The following is a 25,747-nucleotide window of genomic DNA, read 5'->3' on the forward strand; positions in this document are numbered from 1 at the left end:
AAGAGTTTTGGATCCGAATCAAAGGCGGAATCAATGAAACGGACGTGGAAACAGCTTGATTCACTTTAATATGTCTCTATTATTGATGTAATAGTGTTACAGCACCACGAGACAAATTGGCAGCACTTCGGTACCAATTCAGAATTCCGTTTTAAATGAAACAAGATTAAGGGTATTTATAGGCGTATAATTCCGTTTGGAATTAACAAGTTCATTTCATGCGGAATTAGCTTTAAGCTAATTCCGTGCAGAATTAACCTGTTAACCTTCAAGCGGAATTAACCTTCAAGCGATATTACCTATTCCGGGCGGAATTACCAATCTGGTAATTTCGTGCGGAATTACCCTGAATCTTATAAAACCTGTTTTCTCGATCTACGAGCCCTGCTCTATCTATTCTATTACATGACATGATACAAGACGAAGTCAACAGACATAGTGCACTAACAGACTCCCCCTTGGATGTTGACGAAGTCTTCAGCGTCTAGTCTTTTGCTCTATCCAAATTGTCTAACACTGTAAACATCCATCAATCTTTATCTTCTTTGACCAGCTTCTTTAGGCTCCCCCTTTCGTCAAGCTTCCGTGCTTTAGGGATCGACACCTTACTTTCCGATTACAAGCTCCCCCTTGCTTTGAGCTCGTCTTCAGACTCCCCCTAAGACTCTGGTGTTGGGATTGTAGTCTGGCACAATATCTGCAACACTCTTACATTTATAAGTACAAACATTTCAAACATTCAATTATCCAGGAATTGTGACCTGGCTCTTTCAAACTTTCTAAACTAACACTTTATAACAAATTTCAGGATTTTGCAGTTTCAGCGAACAGAATCGGAAACTGGCTCTTTAACAATATAAGCATCCAAATCCCTCACAGTTAATCATCCAAGTTCAAACTAATGACCTTGGAAATATCACAAACTGTTTTTGATTTGATTTTTTGATTTTTTTTTTATTTTAGAGCTTCAAGTTTCAAATTAATGAACTTGTTTTATATTCAGAAACACGATTAACATACTTAGATTTTGAAACTCAGCACTCAGACATCGGTTGTAGAAAATAAAGATGAATCAAAATCTTTTTGGATTTTTCTGAAAATATAAAGCAGTAAAGAAATATTTACAAACATATTTACAGACAATATTTTTGTTTGAGTTCGTGTCAGAGGATCATATCAGTTTTTGACAAATCACTAGTACCGTTGAGCTTTAAACACTTTAAGTTTTAAACGATTCACTTAGATTGTCAGTATACTGATCCACTTAAATTTTCACATAAAGTTCAATTGATTCGAGATACGAGATTAGTGTTTTAAGTACTTAAACTTATTCGCGTGTCCCACCACTTGAATATACTCCTGTATCCAAATCCCAATATTCAGTCTTACAGGTGAGTATACCTAGATGATATCTGTAAAGGGTTAAATGCAAAACCGTGAGAGCTCAAGTCAGAACTTCCGTTCAGCAAAGAGATGACGGTTCGACTTTAGGTGTGTTCCCTTTAGAGAATCTTTTCTTCAACAACACATGATTAGCATTTTTCAATGTTTCATCATTTTTGTACTGAGGGCAGCACTATATTTCAAGCAAGCAGAAAGTATTATACGGGGACTAGGCCATTGCGTCCGCAAAATCAGAAGTCCCGGGATAATACCCCAGATATCACTGAGTATAAAGACCTAGTATCTCAGAAAAGGGGACCTTTCAAACAAGATTTCAGGGGTTACCTATATATCCGAGAGATGTTCCCCACGAAATAAGTAAGTTTGAAATTTAGGTTTATATCTCGACCATAATCTACTAAATGTGTAAAAATCTACTGGCACATCATTAGTGAGACCGTTTATCACAATCTAACTTTCCATTTCTATAGTGTACTGTGATTGTCTACTGATGTACTATCATTTCCTCTTTTTACACAAAGACTCTTTTTCAAATTTTATCATGTTTTTGGCTTTTTCAAATTTTCGAATGTTTTTGTATTTTCTGAAAACTCTTACTCCCCCTAAAATGCAAAACCATTTAAAGAAAATTTGATAACCGATGTAGATAGCTTTGTCTCGCCATCCATTTTCTGTTTTTCGTAGCACATTAAGCAGAAAATATAACATACCCCCATGATTTACAACACACTAATCTTTTACAGTTTGAAAACCATTTTTCAATCTTGTGAAATTAATCATGTTTGTTCCGCCGTGAGGGTTTCAGCATATTCAAATAACATATTTTTGGTTTTTAAATTTTTCAAATTTTTAGGGTTTTTGAAATAATGTTTATTTATGTACAGAAAATCAAACAAACTCCCTGTTTCTCAGTTGCAGGGACGAACAGCCTCCTCCCCTCGTTGTGCCAGGCTGCTCCAACTTCCATTCTCACAATCTTCGGTTTTTTTGAGCACCCGCACATTCAACTTACTCAATTACTTGAACAATTTTGCCCAGGTCTTTTTGACCTTAGGCATTTCAACACAATAAACTTCATTTAATGTCGGAAAGTCTTTGTCATTTTTCACAAAGACTTTTTCAATTTTAACTTCAACTTTTTCATCAATTTTTGAAATCATTGGTTTCTTAACCAACCAAGTTTGACCTTTTGAAGCACCTCTTTTGTAAAAATGTGAGTCTATTTGAACATTTTGATTTTGAACAACATTTGGTTTCCAAAATTGTTGTTGTTTTGTTGCATCAACTGATGTTCTCCAACTTTGTGTCGTTCTTAATCTGGGTGTGTGAGAACTCCAGGTCTGTCTTGAATCGAACCTGTTCTGGTTTGATTTCCAAGTTTGATTGGAAGCAAACTTGTTTGCATTATACCTCCAAGTTTGTTTCGAATCAAATCTAGTTGACCTTTGTTTCACATCCTCAGATTTTTGTTTCTCAACATTTTCAGACTTCTTTTTGTCAATATCAACAGGTTTCAGATTTGGACACTTGCGTGCAAGATGTCCAATTTGATCACATTTGAAACATGTTCTCTTGGACACATCTTTGACCTGTGGTTGTTGCTTTTTCTTTTGAGCTAAGAACTCATCATTAGACTGTCGTCTAAATTTTAGTTCTTTCTCTTTCTCTGATGTTGTTCCATGAACAAAATTCATTTTTGCCTGAAAATTTGGTGTTTCATTTTTCTTCCAATTCTGTTTCTTCTTATAACCCAAACCAACCTTCATGTTTTTCTTTTTAAAACCAGGTCTGTTATAAAAAGTTTTGTGACCTTTTCCAGCAAACTTTGGAATTTCAGACTTTTCAACTTCAACCATTTTGAAAACTTTGTCAATCTTTTCTGAAATCACATTCTGAATCGGGAATACAACATCTAAGAATAATTTGTCCGATCCAATCATGGTATAAACCAATCCTTTTGAATCATCATTCAAATTTTTCTCGGATTTTGTGTTTTTCAGATATCCATCATGAAAATTACCTTCATTTTCATCCTGTGATTCAGAATTACCTGTTTCAACCGACTCTTCTTTCAACACACTTTCAACGACCTTACCTACCACCTCTGAATCACTAGAATCATCAGATTTGGAATAGGTTATGTCAATGTTGTTTGGCAATTGATCTACCAAGTTGAAAGCTTTTTCGACCTTTTCATCATCATAAAATACAAACTTTTCCGGTGGTGGAACTTGATGAAACTCTGAGCCAATACCTTTCTTGTTTTGCTCAGAATCTTTCCCATCCGGTTTTATGTTGAAAATTCTTTCAAGCACATATGACGACGCATGCTAACTTTTTAATTTGTTGTTATCCTGTTCTAAATCAGCAATCTGACGTTTTAGTTTAGCAACATCTTCAATATATGAATTTACAACATTTTGTTTAATTTCATACATTCGTTTTAGTTCCTTTGATGTTTCAGAACAGTAATTCAATCTTGATTGAGCAAATTTCATTTCACCCTTCACCTTTTCATATGATTCTTTTGTAATGTGATATGCCAATTTTATTGAATCATATTCTTTCTCCATTTCTTGACACACATTTTCCTTTTGATCACATTCTTCTGTCTTTTTCAAAACTTCATTTTCTTTTTCTAATTTTTTACATTTTTCTAAAAGTTTTTCATTATTTTCTTTTAAAACTTTTCCGTTTTCTAACATTTCTTTGCATTTATTTTTGAAAACTTCTTCAACTCTTGTGAATTCAAGATTTCTTGCTCTGAACTTTTCATCTTTTTCAGTACAAGCACTGCATGGTTCCATGCATTTCTTGCACTGTTCAATCATTTTTAAGATTTCAGAATCAGAATTTACCTCGGTGATTGGCACTTTGGTGTTTGCTACAACTTCTGTCTGATCAGCATCTTTCTGCTTTCCTTCAACACCAACCTCATCACCAGCATCACTAGCAACCTCCAAAATCTCATTCTTCACTACAGCCAAACTTTCAATTTTCTTCTCATCTTCTACAATCTGTTGTTCTTCAGTAACAGCTTTCTCAACCTCTTCATTCACCACAATTTTTACTTCAATCTTTTCTTTCTCAGCAACCTTCAAATCTTCCTCTATAACAACTTCAACTTTCTTCACAACCTCAACTTCAACAGCTTCAACTTTAACTTCTTCAGCAGCTTTCTTCAGATTGTTTACCATTTCTTCAACATTCTTCGTCATTTTCTCTTCATCCCTCTTCCTCAAACTCGATGTCATGGTATATCTTATTTCTTTTTCATGCCTTTTTGCATATGTGTCATCTTTTAATACATTTCTATAGTATTCGGCAGATCGAGGAATTATGAGAAGAACATCTTCAAAAATTATGTCTTTCTTGGGAACGACAGGTTCACCTTCTCTGTTGAAATAGCACTCTCTCTTCTTATCCCATCTCTTATTACTGACAGCACTCTCATACTCTTCTTGCATTTCATTCATTCTGTTCAAAGCAATGTTTCTTTCTCGATAAGTTTTCTCACTCAGAATTTCTTCTCTAGTTTTCTCTTTTATTTCAGCTGTGCCTTTTTCTTCTTTTTCCTCTTTAATTTCAGCAACGAAAACATAATGTTGACTTTTTGATGTTTTTCTGCCATGAGCTGTAACTATATTTTCCAAACGATCTTCTTCTGGAAGAATCTGACTCTAATCAAACCCTTCATCATCATGGAATACAGCAAGTGCTCTTGATTTTTCTCTGGGTTTATCTTCAATCATTTTTGGCTCTTCTCTGCTACGGTGATAAATCGCCTTTCGATAATAATCATCATTGAAAGGTTTCTCTGTTTCAGCAACTTCAGAATTTCTACATTCTCTTTTGAAATGACCTTTTTGTTTACATCTGAAGCAGGTCACTTTGGATTTGTCGAATCCAAGTTTTGTTGACGGACCACCTAATGATTGCTTCCCGGTAATCTCCATGTATCTCTGAGCTCTGCGAATGCAACTTGCTAAACACCAGCGGATATCGATGAGTTCCATTTCTTCTAGATCAATTTGGTCGTAGTCTTCTTTGGTCAATTCGGAATTTCCAATTTTGCCTGCAACTAGACCTTCATAAGATTCCAGAACTGATGCAAGAAAGCTCATTTGCTGTTTAGCTGCATTGATGCTCATAGCCGGGGAATTTCTCAACTTAAGAGCAATGTTGCACAGTATCTCCTTTGCTTATTCAGAACTAGCTTTTGAAGCAGATGAATGATAACCCGGATTGTAGCCTGATGAGCTTGTCTGAGGTTCTTTTGTTCTTTCACCACTAAATGCTGTCTTTGGTGAACTATCAGCTTTCACCGAAGGTAAATTACCTTTGTAATACAAACCAACATTCTGTTGATGTGAAGAACTGCTCATCTTGTTCTGCTTCTGTGATTCAAGCTCATGAGTTTCAATTTTTTCAATTAACGCATCAAGAGAAATTGTTTCATACAAAACATCATTTTTCAAAATGAACACAGACGTTTGCCACTGATCAGCTCGTGGTAACGCTTCTATGATTTTGTCAATTATTTCTTCTCTTGTTTTTTTAATCTTAAATCTTTCAAGTTTTCGATATTTAAATGACAAAAACGTTCAATCATTTGTCGAACTGATTCACCGTTAAAACTATCAAACAAATCAAATTCTTTCTTTAATAAAGCAATTTTGTTTTTCTTGATTTGTTTACCCCCCTCTGCCTTAACCCGTAAAGATTCCCAAATGGTTTTTGAAGATCCATTATGTTGTAACAGGGCAAACATGTCATTTCTGATGGATGATTGAATTAAAGCAATCATTCTCTGTTCAGCTGCAAATTCGGATTTGTCATCTTTGGATAATTTCTTAAGTGAAAGATCTTCTCCTTTATCATCCTTTGGTCTTTCATATCCAAACTCCAAACAGAACCAACTCTCGTGTGCATAGGCTTTTGCCCAGTTGATGAAACGCTCTTTCCACCATGTATAATCTTCAATACTTTCAAGAGTTGGTGGCTTTGAGTGTGTGCCGTAGAAGTTATCATGTTTAATGTTCTCATTTATCGCTTTTGTAATGGTTTTTGGTGTGACAGTTGTAATTTCGGATGATTCGGATGTGAATGCATTGTAGAATGTGTTGTAAAATTCTTCAGCCATGATGTGTATTTCTTGAATTACCCGAATGACAAACAGTCAAACACAATCAGTTTCCACAATATCAAATAACTTGAAACAAACTGACACTCGGAAGACGTGAAATGATCTTGATATGAAATGTCTACTTTCAAAAGAAATCACTTTTTGGTGCGGAATTAAATTTGGTGCAGAATAACAGTTCAAACGAGCTTAGATCTCACACGGAATTAGAACTTTTCAAACGGAAATACTAATTCCGTGTGGACTACTCAAACGAAATATAATTCCGTGTGAAGATAACTTGCACTTCAAACGAAATTAATTGATTTGAAACGAAATTATAATTTCGTTTGAAATGATTCAAACGGAATTATTTTCCATGCGGAATTAACTTCATGTTTAAGCGAAATTAACCCAAACTAGCTAATTTCGTGCGGAATTAAGATCCAGTTTCAAACGGAATTATGATGACATCAGCATATACGATATGTTTTTCAAACGGAATTACTGATTTTGTCAATTTTATATCGAATTTTCGTCCAATTCTTTCAAGGATTAGTTAAAACACTGTTTCGCACGATATATGTGAAATTTAATCCATTTTGACCGTGAAATCTTGTTCAATTTAGAAAAGAAGGTGTAGAAGTAAGAAAGTCTGATGAAATCAAGCTGAATTTGATAGAACTCCTCCTCCTGAGCTCTGATACCACTTGTAGGATCGTTGTATGACCCGAATGAGTCGTTCAGAAGAGTTTTGGATCCGAATCAAAGACGAATCAATGAAACGGACGTGGAAACAACTTGATTCACTTTAATATGTCTCTATTATTGATGTAATAGTGTTACAGCACCTCAAGACAAATTGGCAGCACTTCGGTACCAATTCAGAATTCCGTTTTAAATGAAACGAGATTAAGGGTATTTATAGGCGTATAATTCCATTTGGAATTAACAAGTTCATTTCATGCGGAATTAGCTTTAAGGTAATTCCGTGCAGAATTAACCTGTTAACCTTCAAGCGGAATTAACCTTTAAGCGATATCACCTATTCCGAGTGGAATTACCAATCTGGTAATTTCGTACGGAATTACCCTGAATCTTATAAAACCTGTTTTCTCGATCTACGAGCCCTGATCTATCTATTCTATTACATGACATGATACAAGACGAAGTCAACAGACATAGTGCACTAACATACCATGTGGGTAACATACCATCGGTGTATGATTTTATGGTCTTAAATCTTGCGTTGACAGATAGCCAACGTCTGAGGTTTTGGGCCTTTATGTTGTTGAGTCATCCGGGGATATCTTGGTTGTCCTTCTGTTGCATCCAGATTATATGCAGACCTAGGCACAGTCAGGATATCTTAAAAGAGCCAAAAGGAGGCCAAAAACCTTAAAGGATAATAAACTAAAATTGAGGGAATTCCAATGAGCTAAAAAGCTAAAATTCGTACCAAAAACGGTATGTTCCTAACCCTCGTTGGACACAAATATTGGTTACTCTGCTGTACGAAAGTACTGACATGTTCACTAATAGTTTGGCGTTGTAAATCAGAAAGGATGAACTCAGTATATTCACCCGATACGATGAATTGTTGTGCTTGCCTTGATCGCGGGGGTATGTCATGGAATGGGACACACGGGTATTATAGTATAATATTACCTTAAATGTGTCACGAGGTTGAAAAATTGAAAGTTGAGCGTTAGGTTTAAGAGGACAAACATATCGACAATCGCATAGACCAGTCTGTTTAAGCATACACTGAAAAATGTTCCTTGGTCAGCCTGGGAACGATTTTGATTTCATTGCAATTGTAACTGTATATTGTAACTGTATATTGTAACTGTATATTGTAACTGTTGAGTTAGTTTCTTTATTTGTTTGCGTTTTAGTTTTATTCTCATATAAAAAATTAAAAATAGAAAATTTACTATCTTGTTTTTCTTAAAACCAAAAATCCAAAAATAGAGTGTTTTTATTAAAAATTTAACCGTTCTTGAAGATTTTACTGATCATCAAAAGTTGAAAGAAATTTGAATTATGAAATCCGAGTATAGGTACTTGGATGTACCAAGTGTTCATATGGTATTTTCTTATGTTTGCATAGAAATGTTTGCTTATAAATTTCTGAGCATGTGTAGAACTTGACTTAAATCAAGAAACATGGGTTGATAAAGAATGAGATGATGTTAGTTGTTGCCAAGCATGGAGCATCATGACAAAGTGTACAAGAGTCAGAAGAACCAGATACGAATTGTCGTCTGACAGTGAAAGTACATGTGAAGAAGTACCTGTGAACCTGCTTGAAAGAGGAAGATAACAAAGAAACATAGGAACACCAAATGATTCCGATTGTACGTGCTAAATAAGACAAATTACAATACGTTGTAAATTAAATTGTAATGACAATAGTACAAATAGAGAATTATATTCATCATCAGAAAACATATTTGTAAATCTAATATTTTACATGTTGAATAATAAATTTAGTATAAAGTGCAAATACTATTTCTGGGTCACTTGTTACCACAGAAATGGCATAATCCTCAACTTGATGTCAATGTCAAACGTTGACACTTTTATTAGGAAACCAAATTTTTTGCCAACCAAGATGTCAAATATCTCCAGATATGGTTTGAGAATCCTTCCAGAATTCAACACTTTATAAGTAAAATAAAAATACATAAGATATCAAAACGTACATATTTTGCATTCCATAAACACCTATAAAAAATTTCAAACAATGTAGGGAAATGAAAAAAAAAAAAACATATATTATACATCTTTTATATAGGAAAAAGAGATCACAATTTTAGTTTTAGAACGTATAAATTTAATTTAGAAAACTAAAAAATTTGAGTAACAATAACATTGAAATATAAAATGGTGTTTACAATCTATTGAAATGGTAATTTAGGAAATGTTATTTCAATTAAAAGATTTTTTCTACTGCACAAAATAAAAGATCCTTACTAAATTCAAAATTATTTAATAAAAGTGAATTTTAAAATAATATAACATTTATGGTTTAAAATTAAAAGTTAGTAAAATAATAACTTGATTGGTCTTAATCTGGTCCATAATATATTACTATCATAATTACATAAATTTTATATTCGACAATAAATAAATAAATTTAGTTTAGGTTATAAGGTTGTTAAATTAGGAAGTTAATAAATGATAATTATAAATTAAAAAATGATTTAAATTGATTTAGAAGTCGGCCATAAATAAACATTTTTCAAAGTTTAAAAATATAAATAACTGAATATGATATTGTTAAATGGTAATTCAGTTTATAATAAAATTAATACATAATTTTGGAATATTAAGACTATGGATAACTTATTTTAGGATGCTATTTAAGTTTTAAATACAAATTTCAACCGCTATAAATGGAAATTATTATGAGTATAATAACCTAATTGACATTTGTTAGCTCCTTAATTAAATTACATCCTTTATTCAAAATTATTCAAAAAATATAAGTTACTGTTGTAAGTTTCTTAAATTTTAAAATTAATAAATGATAAATAGATATGAAAAGTGATTGAAACTGATTTGCAATCAATGAAATCGAACATAAATAAACATATTTTCAAAATTATAGATACCTATATATAGTATTATTAAACGGTAATTCCGTTTAAATAATAAAATAATTTAACTAATATAATGCTAAGATTTAGTAAAGTTTATTTTAAGAAACTATTTAAATTTTAAATTCAAATACAAAACGATATCAATGGAAATCATTAAGAAAGTCTATCCATAAATGCGGAAATGATGCAAATGTTTTTTCCTTAATTGAACACGTCATAACAAAAAAAAAAAAAAAATCGAAGACAAAAATCTTTTAATTAATAGAAAAATTCATCTAACAAATAACAAAATTCGTTTAATAATTTTTCATTTCTTTTTGGACCTGTGCAGACAAAAATGTGAAACATAAAAAAAATCTTTCTAATAGATACAATCTTGTTTAAAAAAAAAACATATATACAATTGAACAATCTATAAGCCAAAAACTTTTATCTTAAAATCATCTTTATCATCAAAGATGGATCACAAACATACCGATAAAAGTTCATAGTTTAAACCTTATTCATAAGTCTTTTTACAAATCAACTCAAATATTTTCATTTTTTTTGTATAATAAAACCTAAAACATCTCATTATTTATAAAATCTATTAAAATATATTCATAACAAAAACTGTAGAATCCAAGAAACAAATGTTTTTCATACTCAATACCATCCTCTTCAAACATGAATTACAAACAACAATTGTTAATAAAACCAAATATTTTAAAATTTTTGTTTAATCTTGAATCTTAATATAACACAATACAGAAAAAAAAAAACAAATACACAAATACAATAAAAAAATACATGTATCGATGATCATGTTTTAGGTGATGGACAGAGAAGCTTATGCACCGATATCCTAAGAACTGATGTTAAATAAAAAACAACAAAACACAATTTAAAACAATGTTAATCATAAAATATTAAAATAATGAAAGATCACGTACCTTTGGTTTAGATTGAAGAATCAGAGTGAAAAAGTAGCACAAATGGTATACATTGAGGATTGAGATTACAATTTAAAAAATAAAACAAACAATTACTAACTTGGTGTCACACCCCAACCGATGGCGAAAACATCGGGGTGAGGCACTGAGCGAAACAGATTGTCCAAGAGAATCCATAACACTGTTAGTGACGATATAATTAACATTCATGTCCCATACCATAAACTTATAAAGCACAATAGTTATTACAGATAATGTTCTCAAAGACAAATCATTGTTCCGACAACTCATAAATTTGTTCATGGGTTTCTAGACCACCTAAACTTGATTCCATGATATCCAGCAAATAAAAGCATCCTAAACACCTATCACATACGTTAAAATAATATCAATACACATAGTGTAAAGGTGAGCATACAAGTTTAATAGCATATAGTAGCGAAAGCGATTTATGCATAACCAGCATGTAACACGTAGAAACGTGAAGAAGTAAGCTATCGACAATGAAATACGCACAGACGTGACTGCGAGTTGTAGAATGCGCAGCACATATCACCATTGTGACACGTGAAGTTAAACCCTTAACAACCCCTGTCCACGACAGGTGCCGAGTCCAAACTATAGTACTATCGTTGCTAAAGTGTCAGGCAACAATCACTGTGTAAACATAACATACTAGCATTCATCGAATAACACGTATAACATGCGAGAGCGGTTAACGTATAAAAAGTGTTTGCGCTATGTGATCGATGTGATTTGAAATAGGTAACGTCTGTAACACCCAAAAGTGCGTAAAGCAAAAAGGGATCGAGTATACTCACAGAGCATGTTTAGTTAATAAACACAGTCTTGGATTGAAGGGAGCGCTTGAGAGTTAGCCTAATCACAGTACGATAGTATATGCGTTGAATAGTGCGTAAAACAGCGTGTCGGTGAGATGGACGTTCAGATGTTGGTTCGATCGGATGGTCGTCCGGATGGATGGTCATCCGGACGGATGACCGTTCGGTCGGAGGGTCATTCGACTGGGGAAGTGTGTTGTGATGTGTTTGAACTTTTGAAGTTTTCCTTGTAGTATAGATAAAGTCATTCGATCGGATGGTCATCCGGACGGATGACCGTTCGATCGGATGGTCATTCGTTCGAAAACTGATATTCTTTGAAGTTTTGAAAATTGTTTAAGTGTGGAATTCACAAGGCAAGTCACCTGGTCGAATAGCCGTTCGATCGGATGGTCGTCCGATCGGATGGCTATTCGATCGAGCTACTGTTTTGTTTGAAAACTTTGTATAATTAGTTAAAAGTTTGTGGTTTGACGGTGACGGCGTAACGACGTGTTAAACAACGGAAATCACATCAAGTCCAACTCGTCCGATCGGATGGAATTACCCTGTTCGATCAGACTCAACTGTTCTTGACGGAGTTTCATGTTCAACCCGTGAATCGGTCGTCTTCTACGGTAGAAATCCATTCTCAGACCGGTTCTCCACTAGAGAATGAGTAGAGAGCCCGAACGAGTTCAGATTCTAACGGTTTTGAGTTGAAAAGTTTAGAATGTTGAAGAAAAGTTTGAAACAGTTTGAAGACGTTTAGATTTAGATGAAATCAGTTGTAAAAGTATGTGGAAATCCTTTAGATCCGAACCGTTTTTGATGAGACGAGGTCACACTTTGGTGTTCATGAGAACCCATGGTGACGTCACCTAGAACAGGCCCAAATCAGATGATTTCACGGTGAAAATGTGAGATTTGATGGAGAAGATGATGAGAAAGTGTGTAATGAAGATGGAAGTACAAGATTTAGGAAGAAAACTTACAATAATCGCGAAAAGTCGAGAGAAAGTAGCCTGAGAGTGTGTGGGTCAAACGGAGCTGTCACATCAATGAACAGTCGATGTGACAGTGGGGTATTTATAGTGTGAGAGGTGAAAGGCGGTGTAGGGTCAACCAGGTCGGACGACTGTTCGATCGGATGGCCATCCGGTCAGATGTCCATTCGATCGAATGGTCGTTCGGTCGGACGACGCATGTGGGTTAGGTTTCCAATTTTCGTTTCGTGCGTTGAGCGTTGCGTTTAAGCGAGTTGCGAGTAAGCGATGCGATAGTATTAAACAATAGTTACACAAATAATATAACTAACACATAAAATCACACAAGTCAGTAAATTCGCGTGTATCATTTGCGATGAGATTGCGTTGCGATAGAGTTGCGATTACGTTTGCGAATATCATTCCAAAATGCATACAAGGCACACACAAGTAAGCACATAATAACACACACACATAGAACAATACCAATAACTGCGTTTCGAGTTGCGATGCGGTAGCGATGTGATAGCGTTAGGTAGATTAGCGTTTAGTTGCGTTTATCGCATTATTACTTCACATAATAATACATCGTAAACGAAAAATAGCGTTAACTAATATATCGAGAGTACAAACAATAATTGAGCAAGAAATGTCAGGTCTGAACGTTGACGTTGACTTCCCTCGGGAAGTCGGGTTGTTACACTTGGATTAACATATACAAATACTTAAACATTAAAAGATTCAACATACTTTTCCTAGATTGACGAATCACCGTTCAAAGAACCACAAATTGAAATAAATCGAGTAGTTAAGGTTTCCAAGTTAAAAAACAAAAAAAAAAACAAACAAAACATTAGTAAATTTGATTAAAATAGGAACATCCATAAACATCTAAATATTGAAACATACCATTGATTTTGTTTGATGAACCGTGGAATCAAGAAAGAGATGAAGATGTGTGTTGATTAGGGTTTAAAGAGAAAAGTAAGTAGAGAATGTGATCTCAATAATGAAGATATAACCTTATATATATGGATCCAATATCCTGGGTACTTGATAACTCAAATTAATATGGATCCTGCAAAAAAATTAGAATAAGTGAAGGATGTGCATTCCCTCCCAAAATAAGCTTGAGGCTCCATCATAACACACCACGTGTCCCAAATGCATCTTGTTCAAGATTCACTATCTTTGGGAGGAGAATGCTTCATCTACTTTTTATTGCTAGGTCATGTTTTGGCTTTTAAATATCATTTGTTCTTTTGTAGGTCCAACATTTTGTATTTTATCTGTTAATATAGTTATAGGAAAACATATTATTAGAACTAGGGGTGTGTAAAAAAAATTTGAATCCAAAAATTAACCCGAATTATTCGTAATTCCGAATATGAAATATTTGAAATTACGGATTCGGATATCCGAATTTTGATATCCAAAATTTCAAATATGGATTCTGATAGGAAAATCAACTATCTAAATTTTTGGATATCTGATATTGAACACCCCATTGAGAACCACCCTCAATTGCGAAAACTGCAAAAACTCTTATCAAATGACCAATTTTTTTAGAAAAAAAAATAAGATTTTCTATATGTTACTAAGATTTATGAAAAAATAGATTAAGAAAGTACATATATTTAAAAAAAAATATTATTGTTAAATATATGTAAGATAATATGATATATGTAGAGATAACTTACACAAAAATTACATATAAGTAAATTATCCTACATTTATGTAACAATAATTTTTTTCTTACATATATGTAATTTCTCTCTATACATTTTTTAATATTTCATTTTCCTAGTAAATCATAGTAATATATAGAAATAAAATACGAGAAAAATATAAAGAAAAAATGTTTGTTTCATAGGATTTCTTTTGTTCTCACAAAAGAGTGTGATTCTCAAATTATCTATCCCCTATAGGCTATAGTTATATATGTAGCCTTTAAATCTTTAAATATATAAAAAAAGTTATAAGTTTTGAAATATAAAAGTAATAAAATATAAAGTGGGACTGACAACTGTAAAGTTTTATGAATTGTCAATTGTCAAAGTTTAATGATAAAATTGTATAAATAGATAAATAATAATAGCACTTTATAAAGTTGTACATATATTACTTATACTTGAAGAAGTAAATGTCTTTATTTTCTTAAAAATAAGCATGTGATACATCCTTGACTCGTACACCCACCGTCCTTTTTACACATAAACCATACGATTTTCACTAAAGATATATTCTTCGGCATTGGCGAAGCTTGACGTTTTCGACGGGGTTCGAAAACGTATATACCCAAAAATTTCTATAGAATCAGGGGGTCGAAAACGTATATACCCAAAAATTTCTATACGAAAATTACATATATAACACTACTGAGCGAAAAGTTCGAGGGGTCGGGCGCCACAGGCCCCTCTTAAGCTACGCCCCTATTCTTCAGACCGTCCTTTTACTATTTTATGCTATAAATCATATGATTTTCACCATGATAAATTCTTTGGTGAAGTGGTAACCGTTGGTAAACATGATTGCGTAATGAATTTAATGACTTGCAACCGACTGAATTACCAATGGATCACTAAGACTGAAGGGTATAGGGGCCGGCTGAGGCTTGGTTAGGACCGGCGCCGGTCCCCCACACCGCCCCCTATAGGGTTGGCTCGGCAACATCGGCTCCCCACAGCCGGATGTGCCGTGCCTCTCTCCTCTCTCCTCTCTCCTTCTCTCACATATACCTATACATACATACATATATATATATATAGGGGATGGTTCAAATGAAAACCACTTTTATTGTGAAAACTCGAAAACTAACTAAAAAAAGCCTAAAAAACATACAAATTTTTTTTTTCAATTTTTTTTTTATAAAAATCGCTAGTTTTTATATATAAAAAAAAACTTTTTTTCAAAAAAAAAAAAAAAAATTTTTGTGTAGTGCACATGTGTAATAATACACATGTGTAGTACACGTACATATGTGCAGTATTACACATGTGCACTACACAAAATTTTTTTTTTTTTGAAAATTTTTTTTTATATTAAAAAACCTGCGAAATTTTGATTGCAAAAAAAATAAAATTAAAAAAAAAAATTTTTTTGTATGTTTTTTTGACTTTTTTTAATTAGTTTTTGAGTTTTCACAATAACTAGTGGTTTTCATTTGAACCTTCCCCTATATATATATATATATATATATATATAAAGGGGCCCATCCCCCACCCCGTAGGTCCATCCCCTCCAAACCGAGCCTACGTGACGTCTACGTAACGTCTACGTAACGGCCCATCCCCTTGGAGATGAGGCTCTCCATACCCTTTAGCCTAACGAGCATTCTAGCTATGGGCTACTAATGAAAGTTAGTGGGGTGTTACCATAATAGTTAGGGATGGCTCAATGATAGGACATTCGTTGATGGATTTCCAACAAAGCATCAAAACTATCTTGGAGACTAATCCAATAAATTTGGGGGTTTTGACTCAAAAATTATATTATGAATGTGAAAACTAGGAACTAGAATTGAAATATTCCAAAGTAAATAAATTTGATGGAATAAATAGCTATTTTAGCCAAGATTTGATTCATATCACATATATTGTTGAAGTGTGAGGTTCATCGGGGAACACTAAAAAAGTGGGGAACCGACTCAAATGAACTCCGATTGGACTCATTCCAGCGGAGTTGGAACCGGCTCGTCGAACCCTAACTAGGATCTTTTAACCCTGAACCCTAAATCATAACCCCTAAACCCGAAATATATTAGGGTTTGGCTTTTAGGGTTTAGCTTTAGGGTCTAGCATTAGGGTTTAGCTTTAAGGTTTAGATTTAGGGTTTAGGGTTTAAGGTTTAGCTTTAGGGTTTAGCTTTAGGTTTAGCCTTTAGGATTTAGCTTTTAGGGTTTATAGTTTATATTTTACGGTTTAGCTTAGGTTTTAGCCTTATTTTTTAGCTTTAGGGTTTAGAGTTTAGGAGTTATGATTTAGGGTTTAGGATTAAGAGATCTTAGTTAGGGTTCGACGAGCCGGTTCCAACACCGCTGGAATGAGTCCAATCGGAGTTCCCCACTTTTTTAGTGTTTCCCAATGAACCTTCCCCTATTGTTGAATTGCACAATTATTTCCTCTTAAAATACTATAAGTTAGCGTTTGGTATGCACGAATAAGAGGTGTAATGGAATTGACCATTACGAGGGAGTGAGAAAATGGTGTTTGGTTGATCAATGGAATGAAATCACCCATTACATAAGGCATTCCATTACTTCAAAATCATTCCATCCGTCCCCATGTTTTTTTTCATTCCATCCCCTCTTGCACCGTTCACTAACAACACCATAACCCACTACTGTCGCCACTACCCACCATCGATGCCCACCGCAGCCACTACCCACCATCAGCACCAACCACCGTCGCCACCACCACCTACCCGCCACTGCCCCCGCTACCACCAACCACCGCCGTCGCTGCCGTCCACCCATAGTTGCCTCCGCCGCCACCAACCACCACCGACGACCATCACCACCGCTGCCACCCACCACCGCCACCTATCCTACAATCACCGTCACCAACCACCACCAGTCACTGCCGATTTTTTTTCTTTGTTATTTCTTGCCTATCAAACAATACACGATAGTAATTCATTCCTTTCCCACATTGTAACCAAACAAGACATGGAATGGTAATGATCCATTACATTCCCTCATTTATTCTGGTACCTCTTACCAAAGAGACCCTAACTGTTTGATATGTGTAAAGTAGTGTGCCAATTTTTCCTCGGATATAATTTGATCTATTATCCAATACTAGTAGTAAGACCCGTGTGAACACACGGGTAGGTTTAATAACGATCGAAATCAAATACTAAAAAACAGATTATAATATATCATTTAAATTGTTTGCGTTTAGTTACATATCTTTATAAAACAATGTTAAAGACAGTATGTGTTAGGACATAAAAATTTCATTACTATGTTACAAAAAAATTATTAGTTCAGGTTTGATATAGAAATAAGCTAAGTAATTGATAATACGTTGTCTAAAATGAAAGCATGACCTAATTTAATGTTGTCTAATAATTAAAACATGACCTAAATTTTTTTTGACACATTGTTAGTGTACAATTCATTAAAATATGATGTGAAATTATTTAATGAATTCACATTCGCATTATACTTAAGAATACATTAAACTTGTCGACTGATTAAGTTTAGACACAAGAGAAGCATAATGAACCCACAAAACATGTTTAGACACAAGAGAAGCAAAACGAATTAGACACATGTATGTGCATCTAAAGGCTTTTATGTATGTGCATCTAATTAGACACATGCAGCTGTTCATTTAAGATCAATGCCTACCTCTAATCTCTTGACTTTTAATCACCTTCAAAATGCTAACGCTTTCTTTCCGGTTAGGTAATCTATCTCAAATGGTTGTGGAAGTCGACTAAATATTGCTTTTTCAAGCTCTGAAGGACGATTAGTTGCACCAAATATCATCACTCTAGCATTCTCTACATAAACCAAAAATCCCAGATTTAACCAAAAAGCTACATGCCTAATGGGATACAAAGGACTAAATTGCGTTAAAAATAAATGAATAATTTATTTAAAACGGATTTAACAACATGAAGTAGTTACTTGAACTCATATTATAGATTTGATGATTCAATTAACTTCCATAAATCATTCATAAAAATATTTTGCCAAAAACTAAAGAGTTGAACTAACAAACTTACAGTGATTGTGATTATCCACGTTCTTTTGACTTTTATTTCATCTTATTCAATTCTTGCTTGTAATTCCTCAATGGCTCATCCGACTTTCTCCTTATCCCAGCCATGATCCTCGTGTATCCCATGCCACGGATATCCCCATTCTTCTCCAAAATGACATTTCAATGAGAGGATGAACGAAACGAAAACTGTCCTTTATTAAATATCGGACGCTCACACTCTGATGCATTCTGCTATCCCAAAAAAAGTTGATGTATACAATAGATCTAACTATTTTTTTGGTAAAGCATATGCCACATTTGCTATTCAAAAAAAAAATGCCACATTCAAAATACCTTAAATGCACTTTTTTCTATGTTGTGAAAAAAATTAGATAAATAGTTGATGCATTCATTATGATTGCAGAACCAATAATATACAAAATAATCTAAACTTAAAATAAAATAAAATGATATATGATGTTCTATATATTAAAAAAAGGGAGTTGAGTGACTGACTTTCAACCCCTTCAGCCCATTTGACCCATGACATCCTTCATTCAGTCCCATAGATGCCATCCAACACCACTCTCCGTCGTCCCATACACCGACCCATACCTACATATGTAACACAATAATCAACGAATTTCATTAATATATAATATAAATAATGCCTTGGCTTCTTTTTATGTTAGAGAAAATAAAAGAAAATGAAAAGGAAGTCAGCTAATCTTTGACAGAATGACTCTTTTGAATAACTCCGTCGTTTAGTATTGTTCCGTAGTTGGATTAGGCTTGCAATTCACATAGCTCTTTTTCGAGCGGATTGATTAGGCTGGAAACTGACACAAAAATAAAGCCAACTAATTACCAATAACGATAATAAGTAAATTTTTCATATTAGTGGCTTAACAAACAATATCAGTATATGATTAACAATTTTTTTTCATTCAGCATTGCAAAAAATAAAATAAAAATAAATGCTTAGACTATTATATAGCTCTATTATCAACCAAAGAGAGGTTATTTTCGTTTTAAAGATTATCCACGGAGCAAGCTCATCACCATCTAATCCAATCAAAGATTATTCACTAACAATTGGACCTCCATTTTTAAGCTCCAAGAGAGTCATCATATCACTCATGTTCAATGGCGATTCCAAGGTCTTGTGCATCCTGCAACAGTTGAAAATAAGAATCTTCATTTAGTAAATTAAGTTTCTTGTTCATATGAAAATTTTAAAATATTATGCAACTCGTAGTATCATCCATATCAGTCCCTTTTTATTAGCATCTAAGAATACCAATATCTGAAAGTGAAACATGAAATACTCAAAAATAGTAAACAATTTGTAACGAATTACAAACAATCTAATGATCATAACCATGATATTTACCTTTTCTCTTCACTTTTTCCAGCCATCATTTTGTGATTAAGACCAAATCTGAGGTAACTAATCTTGGCTAATCTGTAACTAAAAAAAACCACTGTTGGGCTTGGAGAAAATAGTGGTTCAAACCACTGTTGGGTAATTTTTTATTGGGTTAAAACAATGTTTTGTGCAGAACACAGTGGTTGAAACCACTGTTAGGTTAAAACAGTGGTTCAGTCGTTTCAACCATTGTTTTCTCCACAAAACACTGTTTTAGCCGAACATCGGTTTCAAACCAAAGTTTTAACCCAACAGTGGTTTCAACCACCGTTTTCTCCACAAAACACTGTTTTAACCCAGTAAACCCAATAAAATATTACCCAACGGTAGTTTCAACCACTGTTTTCTCCAAGCACAATTTGATTACAACAGTGGTTTGAACCACTGTTTTCAAACCCTATAAGGTTTAAGCATACCAGTTTTAATGTGAAATCGAAGACAAATATTAAGCATACCAGTTTTAATGTGAAATCGAAGACAAATTTATCACTATTTTGAATACAAAAATATATTGAATCAGCTTAGATTTGATCAACCTTTATCAATTAGTGTCTTCATGTTGTAAGACGCTTTAAATGTGTATCATCCAATCAATACATTCCTGCACATTACCAGTACGGTAAGCAAGCTGTCATATCCCTCCCACTAATAAAAACTTTTATTAAACAAATGAAAATAATACAAAACTTTAATTTATGTTTGAAGACTTATGTTAGAACAATGGTTGAAGAGTTAATCATAGCACAATGGTTAAAGACTTGATCAAAATAAACTCACTATTACATAATGTGCCATAATTAACCATAGTGTCTCTTTTAGAGCAATGGTTAAAGACTTAATCAAATAAATATGGAAAGAAAGTGTTTTATTATGGCCACACCACATGGCCGGTATACATGCTTTATAATTTTCCGGACAATAGAGATTTTGCGCATAGTCATTCCTAAACCTATCTCCCTTTCAAAACACAACTTCAAACATCCATCAAGTAACATATGCCTAAATACCTGGAATTCATACATGGCATCTGGTGTTATAGTAATGCAAGTAGTTGTTGCTTGATGGTGGTCATATTATTCTGCATATTATCATTTCAACCTTATCTAAAAAAAATCTTAAATTTATAATTTAAATAATTTGTAATATCAATGATCATTAACCAATTAAGTCATATATATACCTGATCATGACGTTTAAGTAGGCATTCCTCATATTCTGCCCTATCAGATGTACAGTAGCAAGTTTTAAAAGTAGGATCTAATACAGTACCATTTAAGTATAATACAAACAATGAAAACCAAAGATACCTCAATTCCATCTTGTAAAGAGTGATAAGTCTTATTCATCCGGATTTCACCTGCCGGCACGCAGCTGATTCGTATAAAAATATATGTTCGATAATCTCACTACTAAACCTTAAACGGAAAACCCAGTCAACAATATGTAAAACAACTAACAATTAAGAAAACATACCATAAAAATACATGGTATCGTTCCGGAGTACTGGACCCCGTAAACCTCCGCGCCAGCACCGCCTCCACTGCCAGAGCACCTCCGACCCTTCAATGGAAAGTTACTCTAACTATTCACTATATTTAGGCCATAAAACAACGTTTAAAGTTTAAAGTATAAATTATATAAGGCGACTCTTTTTAAGTAAATCGATTTCAAGGTGCCATATATAAATTATATAAGGCCTACATACGTTACACAAATTAGATCTAAATAATCAAGTACAATAGAGTAGCTAATTGAGTTATCAGATTTAAGTATACCTCCCTGTATGCAATTTAAGAGCCATGTACTGAGACTTTATTCTTGAGGGGTCTAAAAATGTCATGGCAAAAAATGAGATCCTAATCAGACAAAAAAATAACCAATTAGACTGTTTCTGTTGTTCAATTGTTGCGATTTTTGGGTATCTAGTCCTGATTAGACAAAAGATGAAGAAAATTGTTTATGTAATTGGTTACAAATGGGTCATTCAGGTTGTGTTTATCTCAAGCGGGTTAAGTCTAAAAGTTTAGCAAAAAAATGAGCATGTCAAACAGGTTGAAAATCGCCTAAAATTTATTTAAGCAAGTGCCGTTGATGAATCAGATTGTGAGCCAGTGATGAGTCATTCTCAGACGTCCCAAGCAACTGACATTGATGAAACACGTGCCTTTTAGTTCCAGGTTTTGCCTTTTTTCCCCAGCTTGTCCAGCTTCCATTCCATTGGAGAAGTTTCCGATGGCTATGGCTCACATACTACAGGTTTCACTTGTCCAATTTCCATTCCATTGGACCAGCCTCCCCTCAATCTGACCACAACACTTGATGATAAAAAAATCATATCAACTCAAAGGAAGCATGATTAGTCCCATATCTAGCTATCAAACAGCCATGTCTGCAATAAAAAATGGATTTTTTGGCTCCAAATTGACTTAAAAGAAGCATATCTAAGTACAGTGACTATAATGAAACAAATTTAAAAAGTAGTTGCTATCTTTGACTATATTATTTAGAAAAAAGCAAAGTACATTAATTTACAGGGGTTTTTGGCATTACAATTTGAAAGTTATTATTAGTTTAGGTATACCGAAACTGATTCTCATTATACACGTCTGACCGGCACTTTAAGAGTCAAATAATCAGTTTTGGAGAACTAAATTTTGTAGGAGAAACAACAAAGATAACCCATTTCGGTAAAAGTTCTTTTTCAATTCATCAACCATTTGTTTATACATACTTTTGTTATAAATTATCAGCTACAAACAAAAAGACCAAATTTAGTCCACCATTTTTGTCCTGCTAAAAATATAAAAGCTACTAAATAGATATCCAATTAGTTAAGCTATCAACACAAATGTAAATATATCAAGAAATCATTAACTTGTATCATTACAAACCTTGAACTTGCTCTTTTTTTGTTGATTGCACTCGCCCACCTTTTCCAGCATGTGCTTCCTTCTCTGTTATCCTAACAGAATAGAAAAGAGCACGTTTCCCTTCAATGTCATATCCAAATTACAACAATGATGATAATCAAAGTAAGCCTAACACCAAAATTCAAGCTCCCTAAATTAAAACTGTTAAGATTATCATATAAATATAAGAATGTTTGCTCAATAAAAAAAATTCAAGAACCAAATTTGTTTTAACTTTTAAGAAATTACTTACCATCCTTTAGAATGTTGTTGATTTATGTCAGGATTTAAGATCATAGCCCCTAAACCCAACAATTTTGGCTGATGGTTCATTGTTGTCAAGTGTCGAAGAATCCGCTGAGATTAAATGAAGCAGAATCTTTTGAAATGGTAATCGTTTCGAGGAAGCAGATTGTGAGAGTTCACAGGCTCTTGGAGTTTCAATTTCACCTTCACAACAATGTTTACGACTGGCAGATGTAAGTTAAAAAACCCTGGAAACTAGAACCGCTTACAATTGCAGCCTTCAGATCATCTTCTCATCTTCTGGTTTAAAGTATACTTTTTCACGAAGACCAACACGATGAATCCTGAAAAGAATTCACACAGACCATTTGGTTACTGGTTAGAAATCAAAACATGCAATGTAAAACAAACTGCACCATATAATATATAAGATTATAACTTGAGATGGTTTAGTGCTTGCTTACCATTGTTCCACCCATGTACAATATAATCATTAATTAAAGAACTGTCCTTATCTAGCAAAGTATAATCATTTGATAAATCTCACCTCAAGGCATAAACTTTGGCCAACTTACCAATCTATTTGTACATCAAAAGTTCATAAAGCTTGTATCTTTTTTTGTAAAAGAAACTCAATCAAATCAAGAACAACAATCAACTTACTATTTCATTCATGTAGGCTTAATTTATCTATATTTGCAATCAACTAAATCCAAAATCTAACAAATTACCAAGAAAACTAAAATGGGTCAAATCAAAATCACAAAAAGCATAAAAACAACAAAGAAAGACTTAACCTTGATGACAGGCATTTGAGTATTTGACAACCAAACATCAACACAATTAACTTATTAATTCAATCATCATGTATGCTTAATTAAACTATACTTACAATCAAACTAAATCCAAAATCTAATAAATTACCAAGAAAACAAAAAAGGGTCAAATCAAAATCACAAAAAATATAAAACCACCAAGTAAAGATTTGACCTTGATGACAAGCATTTGACCACCAAACATCAACACAATAATCTATCTATATTTATAATATAATCACATTGATTCCAAAATCTAATAAATTACTAAGAAAACTAAAAAGGGTCAAATCAAATTCACAAAAAAAGATAAAAATAGAAAAAAAATAAAAATAAAAAAGAGTTAAAGATTTGACCTTGATGACAGGCATTTGACCACCAAACATCAACACAACACCCATCTGAAGAATCACCCTGAAGTATCCCTAATATTATTCACATTAAACTCCTTAAAACTCTCAGCACAATCACCACCCATCAAAAGAAACGCATTCCCCATAGCCGCCTCACCAAGCCTATTCCGACGAACACAATCGGAGGAAACGAATCAAGGGTTTGGAGCAGTGCATCAAGCTCAGCTTGATCCGGGTATTCCGGCAATTGCAATGCCCTTTTGGTCCTCCAGTTGTGAGTAATTGCAAGAATGGGGATTAGTAATTGCAAACTGCACCATATATAGTCAGGATCGATACACTCAGCACCTAAATGCGGATCTTGAAACCCTAGATGAATTTTGAAAGATGAGGCACTCAGGATTTGAGAGAGAGAGAGAGAGAGAGGGGTAGGGGGGGGTTGAAATTATAGTTTAAATTTTGAAAATGGAGTCAGAACTATATTTGAGACAGAGAGAGGAGTTTGAATTTTGAAAATGGAGCCAAATCTTTTGTATTATTGAAATTATAGTTTGAATTATGTATTATTATTAATATTTAGAATTACATCTATAGATTTATATATATAATCGAATTATGACATCAGCATGGACAACGTAGCATATCTCACAGGTTGACACGTAAGCAAAGTGAGGTCAGCTTCTCATCTCTTATTATAGATAGTATAGATAAGTGATCCATCTGGCTTAAATATATCTTCACTAAAATAATTTGAACTGAAATATAGAAAAGGTTATGTAATCAAAAATTTAAAATCTTTCCTCATGGGTCCTTGAAAAATTTATCAAAATGGGTTCCATCCTTATGCCAAATAGCAACAATGGGTGGAGGTGGTGATAGAGGTTGCGGTAGTGGTGGTTGTGACATCAACACCAACAACGGTGTTGATCATGGTGACTAGACCTGGCAAAACAAGCCCACCCATTTCATTTTGGTTTGATATGGGTATTTTAAATTTTAAGATGGTTAAGATGGGCCAAACAAAATTAGTCATTAGGATATGATTGGTTATGAATTGGTGGATAAAAAAAAGAGTAGGTCAGGATGGTTATTAGATAAAACCCAAGCGGGTCAGGATGGGTATGATATAAAATCATTAAACTAATTACTACTTGTAGATATCTATTCACAACTGCGACTTTACCAATCGCCGCCGTAGTACTCTCCCGTCGTTCTTCGTTTAAAAATAACAAAAAGTTTAAAAATAATAAAAAACTTGAATGTAAAAAAATTCTCAAAAATAAAAAAAAATTATAAAAAATCAGAAAAATTTTAAAAAATCAAAAAATTCTAAAAAAAAACCAAAAAGTTCTTAAAAAAACCAAATAAAAAACTCTAAAAATCCAAAAAGTTCTAAAAGAAACAAAAAAAT

The 25,747-nt window shown here is 33.5% G+C and overlaps 2 long non-coding RNA genes across 32 annotated transcripts; both read right to left on the reverse strand.

Annotated features, from left to right (window-relative positions):
* Positions 1-10,803: 10,803 nt before the first annotated feature.
* On the reverse strand, positions 10,804-14,235 carry LOC118486330. Its single transcript, XR_004878495.1, has 2 exons — positions 13,783-14,235; positions 10,804-11,431 (listed from the first exon to the last, which is right to left on the reverse strand). It is a non-coding gene; the product is annotated as an uncharacterized LOC118486330 (long non-coding RNA).
* Positions 14,236-18,052: 3,817 nt separating this feature from the next.
* LOC110908302 lies at positions 18,053-24,800 on the reverse strand. Of its 31 annotated transcripts, none has more exons than XR_004878499.1 (13): positions 24,340-24,800; positions 23,176-23,512; positions 22,905-22,975; positions 22,161-22,402; positions 21,789-21,869; positions 21,487-21,573; positions 21,321-21,384; positions 21,194-21,233; positions 21,021-21,091; positions 19,978-20,614; positions 19,101-19,756; positions 18,607-18,905; positions 18,053-18,381 (listed from the first exon to the last, which is right to left on the reverse strand). It is a non-coding gene; the product is annotated as an uncharacterized LOC110908302 (long non-coding RNA). The 31 variants fall into 31 exon arrangements; XR_004878503.1 differs by having other exon boundaries at positions 21,487-21,602; XR_004878514.1 differs by having other exon boundaries at positions 19,101-19,423; positions 19,678-19,756; positions 20,550-20,614; positions 21,789-22,402.
* Positions 24,801-25,747: the final 947 nt, after the last annotated feature.

The sequence above is a fragment of the Helianthus annuus genome, chromosome 14 (assembly GCF_002127325.2).
Source record: "Helianthus annuus cultivar XRQ/B chromosome 14, HanXRQr2.0-SUNRISE, whole genome shotgun sequence".
NCBI lineage: Eukaryota > Viridiplantae > Streptophyta > Magnoliopsida > Asterales > Asteraceae > Helianthus > Helianthus annuus.